Below are 11,037 nucleotides of genomic sequence, written 5' to 3'. Positions count from 1 at the left end.
CTTTAAGGCTTACTAGTATAATTTAAACGGTTGAGTTATAAAAAAATTCACCCCCCTCAGAGTTGTCATGAAGGGCAAAATTAGCTATACAGATCAAAAACACAATTTGAACCAGACTGTAAACATGTTTTTTTCTGCTGTAAACTTGGCCAATTTAACATGGGACTCAGTCGATGAATAGCAGTTTAAGTCACTTCCGTATTGGCTTCACGAGAAACTGGGGGAGGTTGCCGCTTGGAGGTAACACAGCTCTGTTTATCAAATTAGATACATTTGAGTGTGTTGAAAATGTTATAACGTTACTCTGTGCGTTCGCTCAGCGGCTGCTGTGAGACACTTGTTTGAGACACACTGCAGTAAGCTAGATCGATTTTAGAATATCATATTAAATATTGGATAGCTTGTGTTGATAAAAGGTATGCTATTAATTTTAAAACGTATTGTATGATGGAGAAAATTATGTATTACTGTTAATAAAAATAAAGCTGCATCTAATTATGCTATGTTAGCTATTTGACAAAATAGTGTTTTTTTCTCGGAGGCATGGTAAAGCATGATACTCACAAAAAAATCAAGAACATTTATTAATACAATAAGACTAAACGTGCTGAGCTATATAACAAAAAAATCTAAAATTTTAAATAAAAAAAATCTATAAATCAAAACAGTTGTTCCCTTGTCTATTAAAGCGTGTAATATATATATATATATATATATATATATATATATATATATATATATATATATATATATTGTATATGTATATATATTAAAGCGTCTTTGGTGTTTCCATAGTTGGCAAAACCTGAAACCAAGGCAGACTGAGGGGTAACGCAGGTATGACGCAATTGACAGGCGACTCCTCACACGTCCCGGAGCCTTGGTTAAAATTGCAATTTTCTCACGATTTACAAATAGTTGGAAACATTTGGCATATTGTAAGTACTCAAGTGAACAAAATATATAACACTGGCCTAGTGGTTTTTGGATATTTTACTGCAAAAATATTACATATTGCACCTTTAAGTCATTAATTCATTCGATTCATTCAAACGGCTGGATTTGTTCAGCAGTGAAGTAAATAAATGGTTCTCTCCAGGCATCTTGAACTTAAAGTGCCATTACACAGACCGATGAGATGTAGGCTATGACTTCAAAGTAGAAAAGTACCGCAAAGGCGAACAGAGAGCAGACAGCTCTATACTTTTGAATCGCTCTCGAACATAGACATGTTTGCCCCCATATCTTTAATTTTATGGTCTTTCTGATTGCATTCTATAGTTGCCCTGCATCATATTTGTCATCAATCAACTATGAAATGTCAGATGAACTACATAGTTGTGGGGCAGAGCAAGTGCGTTAATTGCGTTATATTTTAATGCATTATTTTTTACTGTAACTAACTTTTTCCATATGGTTTATTAGAATAGGACAATATTTGGCTGAGAAACAACTATTTAAAAAATCTGGAATCTGAGGGTGCATAAAAATATTGAGAAAATCGCCGTTAAATTTGTCCAAATGAAGTCCTTAGCAATGCATATCCACTCACAAAAATACATTTTGATATATTTATGGTAGGAAATTTACAAAATATCTTCATGGAATTTTTAAATTAATATTCTAATGATTTTTTGCATAAAAGAAAAATTGATAATTTTGACCCATCTGTATTGTTGCCTATTGCAACAAATATACCGTGCGACTTATGACTGGTTTTGTGGTCCAGGGTCACATAAATGTCTTCCCCACCCCAAACCTAAACGATAGGATATGTTAGCTGTTATTTCCCAAAATCCTATGTGAACTTTATTCCAGCATAGTACAACAAATTGGTTTATAGTTAGAAAAGCTGTTTTTTTTTTAAAGTTACATAAGATAGGTAGGGTATTAATTTATTACCCTACCTATCTTATGTAACTTTAAAAAAGTTACATCAGACGAGTTTTGCCTCTTTTTAGTTGGCAGGAGTGAAAATTTGACATTCTCAGAATGTGTTATGGTTTCAGAATAATCAAAATGATTTCTGTATGAACAGGCCTTAGTGTAGTTCAGTCAGTAGAGAGTCAATGTGTGTGATCTGAAGGGGAAGGAAATGCTTTGTCCAACATAGTTCCCACACACTTTGACATAACCTACCAACCTTAGCTCCCAGAGGCTTAAGGAGGTGGCGTTCATGAGCGCAGTGTGAATGTAAGCAGGCGAAAACTTCACAATCAACAAGCCTATCGTGACAAACGAAGCAACAGGCCTGGCAGCTGTAAGCTAAACATGTCTCAGTGCTAGACGCCGCTTTAGCACAGAATAAAACAGCCAACGCTATTCACCACCTCCTCTCACCAAGCCAGTGCTGATATGTGGGAGGTGATTTCCATCACTGACTGCTGAAGAATGAGCCTCAAAAAAATAACTCAGTCACAAAGCATCGGTATATTACAACTTGCTGAGGGACAAAATGGCTACAATTCAAAATTCTTGAGTAATGTCAATAAATTAAAAGATTCAGCAGAATACTGGCCATGTAGATTTGAGGAATGATATTTTATACATGCTTTATGGTCCTTTCCCCAAAATACAAGAATTTTGGGAAAAGCTTCATGATTCTATTGAAGACGTATCAAGCCGTCATTTATCATTTTGCCTCTAGCTTGGGAGACCCGTATCGACTGTGACATGAAGATATGAGAGAATGGATTCCAAACAAGTATTTTGATAGGAAAACATATCATGAGAGGTTGGCAGACAGCTGGAGCACTATGAATTACAGAACTTGGGAAAGTGGTAGAATATGGGGGGGAAAAATACGTAAACCGGTATGGTTGAAAGAACAGATGCTTAAATGTGAAAGTTGGATTAATATGTGGTTTGCTATTGCTGCGATCTAATGTGTTTGTGTAACAGAGTTAGAATTTTATTTAGTTTTATTGTGAATTCTTATAAATTCAGCAGCGGTTAATTTCATGTTTTACTGGTGCCCTCATGTGGGTTGTTTGAGAACTGCAGGCAAAAATGTTCGATAAGACGGGAGATGACGCAACACAGCAGTTGCAATGTGTACTGCACGCTGTGGGTGGGTAAGCTTATGCTCCGTCTCAATTTAGTTAAATATATTTGATTATAATGCAAAATAAGTTGAGTTTTTAAGCATTTTATGTTTATGATTTAGTTAGGGTAATATTTTGATCATTTAATTTGACTATTAACATATATTTTATAAGTTATTTGGCCTTTTGTCAACAATACTAAGGCCACGGTTAATGTTATTTTACATTTTATTTAGGTCATTTTTCAGCCTGCAGCAATACATCCACTAAAGGGTGATTTATTTCATTTTTCAGGTATGTCTTTTGTATGTTTTTGTTTATCATTACTATTGTTATATGTAAAGTGTGATCGTGTGTTGCGATGCAAATTTTTGTTAATGTTGTTATGACGCAACACAGAGTTGCAATGTGTACTGCACGCTGTGGGTCATTTTTCAGCCTGCAGCAATACATTCACTAAAGGGTGATTTATTTCATTTTTCAGCCTGCAGTAAAGAGGAAAAATACACCAAACCAGCATTTGTGTTTGTGCATTTATTCTTCGACCAGAGACTGAGCCATTGTAGTGTTAGGGCAAATCACATCGCAGAGTGGAGGAGAAAGACCACATCCGTCACATTTGACATGATTAACAAAATAAATAGTGTACTGTTCCATAAAAAAATGAATGGTCAATTTTGATTTTATGGTGACGTTAGTTAATGCATTACTAATAACAATGGGCAATACATTTGCTACAGTATCGTGAGTTAATAAAATATAACTCTTCATTGTTGGTTCATGTTAGCTCAGGTCCATTAAATAATATTAACAGATACAACTTCTGAAACAAGGACTGTGCAAACCATTGCCCCAGAGCCTGAGCCTTACAACGCATCCGAGAAAGACACCGCTCACTCTCGCACCACTACACAGGCATCGACTCTGCATGCCTCACCAATAGGACTCACAACTGAATCCAAGTTTGATGTTAGCATGTTACTAAAATGATCAGCCTATCAGGGACAAAGTAGAATACCTTTCTGGAATCAGCACAATTCCCTAATAATTAACAACCATAAAATATTACAAATACATAAAATATTGGATAAAATAGTTCATTTAGATTGCACATCAATCAACAGATTTCAGTATTGATACAATTAGAAGTAGAAGAAGAGTGTTTGCATCACTAAAGACTTTACAGAACCTGAGAAACATCTAATGTCCAATCTGACCAAAATCACAGGGCCAGAACATGACATTTTTCAGGCATTAAACATCAAGAGGTACATTCCTGCGTACTTAAAATCTGCTTTATATTCAGCATTCCCAGACTGTTACTTATAAACTTCTGAGGTGCAAAAAAAAAAAAAAAAAAAAATTCTGGTGAAAAGGTGGAATTTAGATCTTCAGTTCAAAGAGTAACCAAGGTTGAGTAAGCAATTTCAGTAAGCAATAATTGTCATGAAAGAGGATTCAAGCAGATGTTGAATCCTCATGCATGTTGAAAATGTAGCAGCCTGTTATGACATTCTCTTGTCATGTGATATTTGACAACTCTCTAGTTAAATCTCCCTATGCTACCAGACATGCATTATGCAGGATCACAAGATGCATTAACGGCCAGTAACAGCCACTGACCATTTCCCCATATTTCATAATGACTGACAAAAAAAAAAAAAAAAACAGAGTACAACCAGAGAGAATTTAGGGTTATGGAAATGAGGGGGGTTAGTACACCCCCAAAAAATGAAAATTCTGTCATTAATTATTCACCCTCATATTGTTCCAAACCCATAAGACTTTCGTTCATCTTCAGAACACAAATGAAGATATTTTTTATGAAATCTGAGAGATTTCTGTCCCTCCATAGTCAGCTATGAAACTAACACTTTGATGCTTCAAATAGTTCATAAAGAGATTGTAAAACTATTCCATATGAATTGAGTGGTTTAGTCCTAATTTTCTGAAGAGACTTGATCGCTTTATATGATGAACAAATTTAATTTAGGCTTTTATTCACATATAAACATTGATTAGTGAACATAAAGGCTTAACTATACTTTGACACAGAAGAAGCTCAAACATGCTGCATAACACACAAGAATGAACCTTATTGGTTTTCGCACATCAAGCGAACATGCTTGAGCTTCCGTTTACCGCAGCTGATGTGTGAGTTGATGAATGTTTAAATGTGAATAAAAGCCTAAATTCAAGCTGTTCATAAAGCGAGTCGGTAACACTTTACAATAATAAATAACAATTCATATATTATTTAATCTGTTAATCATGTAGACTCTTCGTTAGTTGCTGATGCAGTAATCATTAATTAATGGTTTAGTTCTTCTTGAGTCATACATTAACTCATGATTATCTGTTCATTAGTTAAGCATGAAATACTACATATTAGTGCACCCGTATTGTAAAGTGTTACCAGCGAGTCTCTTCAGAACATTTGGAATAAACCAATTAAATTCATATGGATTAGGTTTACAATCTCTTTATGAACTTTTTGAAGTGGCAGAGGGGTAGTTGCATAGCTGTCAATGGAGGGACAAAAAGAGTTCAGATTTTTTTCTCAGATTTCAACAAAAAGATGAACAAATGTCTTACGGGTTTGAAATGACATGAGGGTGAGTAATCAATGACAGAATTTTCATTTTAGGGTAAACTTGTTATGGTACACAGGAGGCAGACACAGATATAAACAGGTAACTGTAGTTTATTTGACACCAGTAGAGCGGCAGGCAGTAAACAGGTAAGCAGAGATGCACTGGTAGATGAATGAATGATTAGAATGGAGATAGTTACTGTCCTTTTCCTTTTCAGATATGTACACGCTGGAGCTTGGAGATCGCTTGAGATGGGTAGAGCACTCACACACAGGAGATGAGGCACACAGAGGGAAGGAGACACGCTGGAGACAGGCAAGTATGGAGCGAGGAGTCCTTGAGGTAAGCATTAACGTGAGTATATGCGAACGAGACCAGACATGGAGTGCTGTGTGTGTGTGCTCTTTATGGTGCTGCTGATGAGTGAAATGATGAGGTGCAGGTGGCGGTGATCAGTACTCCGGGGATGGCGTGCGCTGTGATTGGTGGAGGTTGGAACCTGACGTGTCTGTGACAGTACCCCCCCCCCCCCCCCACAGCCCGCTCCTGAGGGCCGAGGACCCCGACGCCGTGGTGGTTGTCCTCTTCCCCGCGGTGCCGGTCTATCAGGGTGACTGTCATGGAAAGTTTGAAGTAAGCTGGGATCAAGGATGTAGTTTCTAGGAACCCAGGAGCGTTCCTCAGGGCCGTATCCTTCCCAGTCGACCAAGTACTCCAGCTGACCACCACGACGCCGGGAGTCCAAGATCTCATGGACCTTGTATGCTGCACCGTCTTCCAGGATGAGTGGAAGGGGGGGTTCGGCAGGAGTCACGTCAGGTCCTGTGGAGAGAGCAGAAGGGTGATAAGGTTTGAGGAGTGAGACGTGGAAAGTAGAGTGAATGCGGTACCCTTGTGGCAGTTGAAGTTGGTATGTGACCGGGTTGATCTGCTTGATTATGGGAAATGGGTCAATGAACCTGGGACTCAGCTTCTTGCAGGGCAGACGCAGTCTGATGTCCCGTGTCGACAGCCATACCTTCTGTCCGGGCTGGAAGACAGGGGTGTTGGAGCACCGCAGTTCCGCTGTCATCCTGCGTCTGCGCAGGGCTCGTTGCAGCTGGTGGTGAGCTGAGTCCCAGACCCTCTCGCTCTCTCGGAACCAGTAATCCACTGCCGGAACATTAGATGGTTCCCCAGTCCAGGGGAACAGTGGGGGTTGGTAGCCGAGTACGCACTGGAATGGAGGGAGTCCTGTAGTCGACTGCCGGAGAGAGTTCTGGGCGTACTCGGCCCAACCCAGGAACAGGTTCCAAGAGTCCTGGTGTTCATGACAGAAGGTACGGAGGAAGTGGCCAATCTCCTGGACCTTCCTTTTCGTCTGCCCGTTCGACTGTGGATGGTACCCTGATGTTAGGCTGACGGCCACACCTAGGAGTGAGTGGAATGCTTTCCATATCCTAGAGATGAACTGGGGTCCTCTGTCTGATACAATGTCCTCTGGTATTCCGAAATACCTGAACACGTGGTTGAAGAGCATTTCAGCTGTTTCCATGGCAGTGGGTAAACCTCTTAGTGGAATGAGACAACAAGATTTGGAGAAACGATCTATGATGACTAGGATGCAGGTATTTCCATCAGAAGCAGGAAGGTCCGTTATGAAATCCACCCCTAGGTGTGACCATGGTCGGTTGGGAACGGACAGAGGAAGGAGTTTCCCAGCTGGCAGATGACGAGGACTTTTGGAGATGGTGCACTCCCGACAGCCCTGCATGTACCTTCTGACATCGGCTGTCATCTCTGGCCACCAGAAGTGTTCTTTCAGCAACGAGAGGGTTTCATTGACCCCCGGGTGACCAGTGCCTAGTGACGTGTGAGCTGAGTGGATGGTTGGAGTGCGTCGTGTCCGGGTGATGTAGAGCAAGCCAGGTGGACAGCCCGGCGGAGGGTTCGTGGAGGCATTGGAGGAGGGAATGGTCTCCTCTAACCAAGTGATGGGGCTTACTATGAGTGAGCTCGGGATGATTGGCTCAGGTTCGTCCGTTTTCTCTTTGGGAGCATGGAGACGGGAGAGAGCGTCTGCTTTTGTGTTCTTTGAACCAGGTCGGTAGGAGATGGTGTAGTTAAATCGGGAGAAGAACATGGCCCAATGAGCTTGTCTTGGATTTAACCTTTTGGCAGAATGGAGATATTCTAGGTTTTTGTGATCTGTCAGAACCAGGAACGCATGTTTGGCTCCCTCCAACCAATGCCTCCACTCTTCCAGAGCAAGCTTCACAGCAAGGAGTTCCTTGTCACCGATGGTGTAGTTGACTTCCGCCGGGCTGAGCTTGCGGGAGAAGAAAGCGCATGGGTGGAGTCTACTTGGCGTCCCCTGCTGCTGTGATAACACTGCTCCCACTCCGGTGGTAGAGGCGTCCACCTCTACGATGAAGGGCAGCTCTGGATCGGGGTGGACGAGTAAGGGAGCGGTGGTGAAGGCTTCCTTGAGGCGATTGAAGGCGTTGGTGGCTGCTGGATTCCAGGACAGAGACTTGGGCTTATTTCTGAGGAGACTGGTGAGTGGATGGGCGATGGAGCTGTAATCTTTGATAAACCGGCGGTAGAAGTTTGCAAATCCAAGGAAGCGTTGTAACTCTTTGATGGTAGTGGGTTCTGGCCAGTTTGTGATGGATTCCACCTTCCTCTCGTCCATCCAGATGCCACTGTGGTCGATGATGTATCCCAGGAATGACACTGTGGGTTGATGGAAGGAACACTTTTCTGCTTTGAGGAATAGATGAAACTGACGAAGGCGTGTGAGGACCTCCGCAACGTGTCGGCGATGTTTGGCCTGGCTCCGGGAGTAGATGAGTGTATCGATGTATACTAGGATGAAACGATGGAGAAACTCCCGGAGCACCTCGTGAATGAAGTCCTGGAATACGGAGGGGGCGTTGACCAGGCCATACGGCATCACAAGGTATTCATAGTGGCCAGCAGGAGTAATGAAGGCAGTCTTCCACTCGTCCCCCTCACGTATCCGGATGAGGTTATACACGCTGCGGAGGTCCAATTTCGTAAACACAAATGGCACCACGGAGATGTTCCAGGGCCGCTGGGATGAGAGGAAGGGGATACCTGAATTTCACAGTGATTTTGTTGAGTGAGCGATAGTCAATACATGGCCGCAAGCCTCCGTCCTTTTTAGCCATGAAGAAGAAGCTGGAAGCAGCAGAGGAAGTAGACGGCCGGATGTATCCTTGAGCGAGGGCCTCCTTGATGTAATCCTCCATGGCCTTCTACTCCAGGATGGATAGCGGGTAGATCTTACCCTTTGGCACTGGTTCACCCGGAAGCAGATCGATGGCACAGTCCCATGGCCGGTGTGGAGGCAGCTTGGAAGCCCTCTGTGGGCAGAAGACGTCGCTGAAGGGGGCGTAACACTTGGGATGTCGATGGAGCGTTTCTCAACTGGGCTCTCGATGGATGTTGCACAGAGGGAGAGATCAGAAGGTGGAGTACATGGTACAGGAAGTTCAGTCAGACAACGAGAGAAACAGGTGTCGCCCCACTTCAGGATTTCGCCCGTCTTCCAGGAGATGGTGGGATTATGCTGCTCCGACCAGGGGCGCCCCAGAACCACGTCAGCGGTGGAATCCTCCAGAACCAGCAGATGTAATTCCTCTTGATGTAGTAAACCGACTTGTAGCTTGAGAGGTCCTGCCACTGTATGGACCTGCTTAGGGCTGAGAGGCTTGCCAGTTATGGAGTTGATCTGGTAGACCGTCGGAGACGGAGAGGTCTTGAGATGAAGCTGCCGGCAGAGGGCACCGGAGACCACTGTAAGGGAGATATCAGTGGCAGTAAGATTGACGACAGTGGTGAGTGGTTTCATTTTCTGAATAGAAGGGATGGCACTCACCATGGGTCGAGGAGGTCATGTGGGGCACGCCGCAATCGCATGCCCGGGAGCGTCACAATATAAACACAGGTTCAGGGTCAGCCGACGATGGCGCTCAGAAGGGGTTAAATGTGAGTTTTCTACATCCATAGGTTCGTTGGCTGGTTCTGGGGAGCTGACGGGTTCGGACCGGCAGAGGAGCATGTTGGGAAGTGACTGGTCCTGACTGAGGTGTTCGCTGGTGCAGGTGCTCTTGGAGGCATGCCTGCATACGAGTGGCACAGCAGATAGATAGCTGGATTAATTTCTTGAGGCCGATGGAATCCTCGTATGCAGCGAGATGCAGCCGTACCCGAGGTTCCAATCCTTGACGATATATGGTAATCAGAGCTTGTTCGTTCCATCCGCTAACAGCAGCAAGCGTCCTGAATTGCAAAGCATAATCATAAATAGACATTGACCCTTGTTTAAGATTGTAGAGTTTCTCACCAGCAGACGAATCTGTAATCGGCTTCCCGAACACCTCCCGGAAGTGGGAAATAAACACTGGGTAGGACACCAGATGGAATCGGCCCACTTCAACGCTTTGCTACTTAACTGAGAGATGAGGAAGGCTATTTTTGAAGTATCGCTCGGGTACAGGTGCGGCTGCATCTCCAGGACCAGTTCGCATTGCAGCAGGAATCCACTGCAATCCTCCGCCGATCCTGAGTAGGGCGCCGGTTTGGCCATGGGACTGGCGTACAGCGGCGGTGAAGGAGAGCCGGTGGTGCTGACTGAGGTGTTAGCTGGCGCAGGTGAGGGAGAAGTGGCTGGAGATGATGGCGGTGGATTGGTGGTCAGAGTTCGCCGAAGCGCATCCACCAGGGCTTGGAAGGGGTCTGGCTGGCTCATACTGGGTCTGCGGTGTTGGTCTGGTCTTCTGTTACGGTACACAGGAGGCAGACACAGATGTAAACAGGTAACTGTAGTTTATTTGACACCAGTAGAGCGGCAGGCAGTGAACAGGTAAGCAGAGATGCACTGGTAGATGAATTAATGATTAGAATGGAGATAGTTACTGTCCTTTTCCTTTTCAGATATGTACACGCTGGAGCTTGGAGATCGCTGGAGATGGGTAGAGCACTCACACACAGGAGACGAGGCACACAGAGGGAAGGAGACACGCTGGAGACAGGTAAGTATGGAGCAAGGAGTCCTTGAGATAAGCATTAACATGAGTATATGCGAACAAGACCGGACATGGAGTGCTGTGTGTGTGTGCTCTTTATGGTGCTGCTGATGAGTGCAATGATGAGGTGCAGGTGGCGGTGATCAGTACTCTGGGGATGGCGTGCGCTGTGATTGGTGGAGGTTGGAACCTGACGTGTCTGTGACAGAACTAACCTTCTAACAAGTAGAATCTACTTGCTCTTTCATGCAATTACAATTCAAGCTTCAAAGATATTAGAAATTAGTTTGCAATATGGGATATCAGCTTTTATATTAATCATTTCTATATTATAAATTTTGGTTTATTTAATTTGTTTATTTTAAC

At 43.4% G+C, this 11,037-nt stretch overlaps 1 long non-coding RNA gene across 1 annotated transcript; it reads left to right on the top strand.

Moving 5' to 3' along the window:
• Positions 1-2,829: 2,829 nt before the first annotated feature.
• Positions 2,830-3,708, top strand: LOC125271419. Its single transcript, XR_007185600.1, has 3 exons — positions 2,830-3,070; positions 3,281-3,338; positions 3,529-3,708. It is a non-coding gene; the product is annotated as an uncharacterized LOC125271419 (long non-coding RNA).
• The last annotated feature ends 7,329 nt before the right edge of the window (positions 3,709-11,037 follow it).

Source organism: Megalobrama amblycephala, linkage group LG7 (genome assembly GCF_018812025.1).
Source record: "Megalobrama amblycephala isolate DHTTF-2021 linkage group LG7, ASM1881202v1, whole genome shotgun sequence".
Taxonomy (NCBI): domain Eukaryota; kingdom Metazoa; phylum Chordata; class Actinopteri; order Cypriniformes; family Xenocyprididae; genus Megalobrama; species Megalobrama amblycephala.
This window is presented reverse-complemented; position numbering and strand designations above follow the sequence as displayed.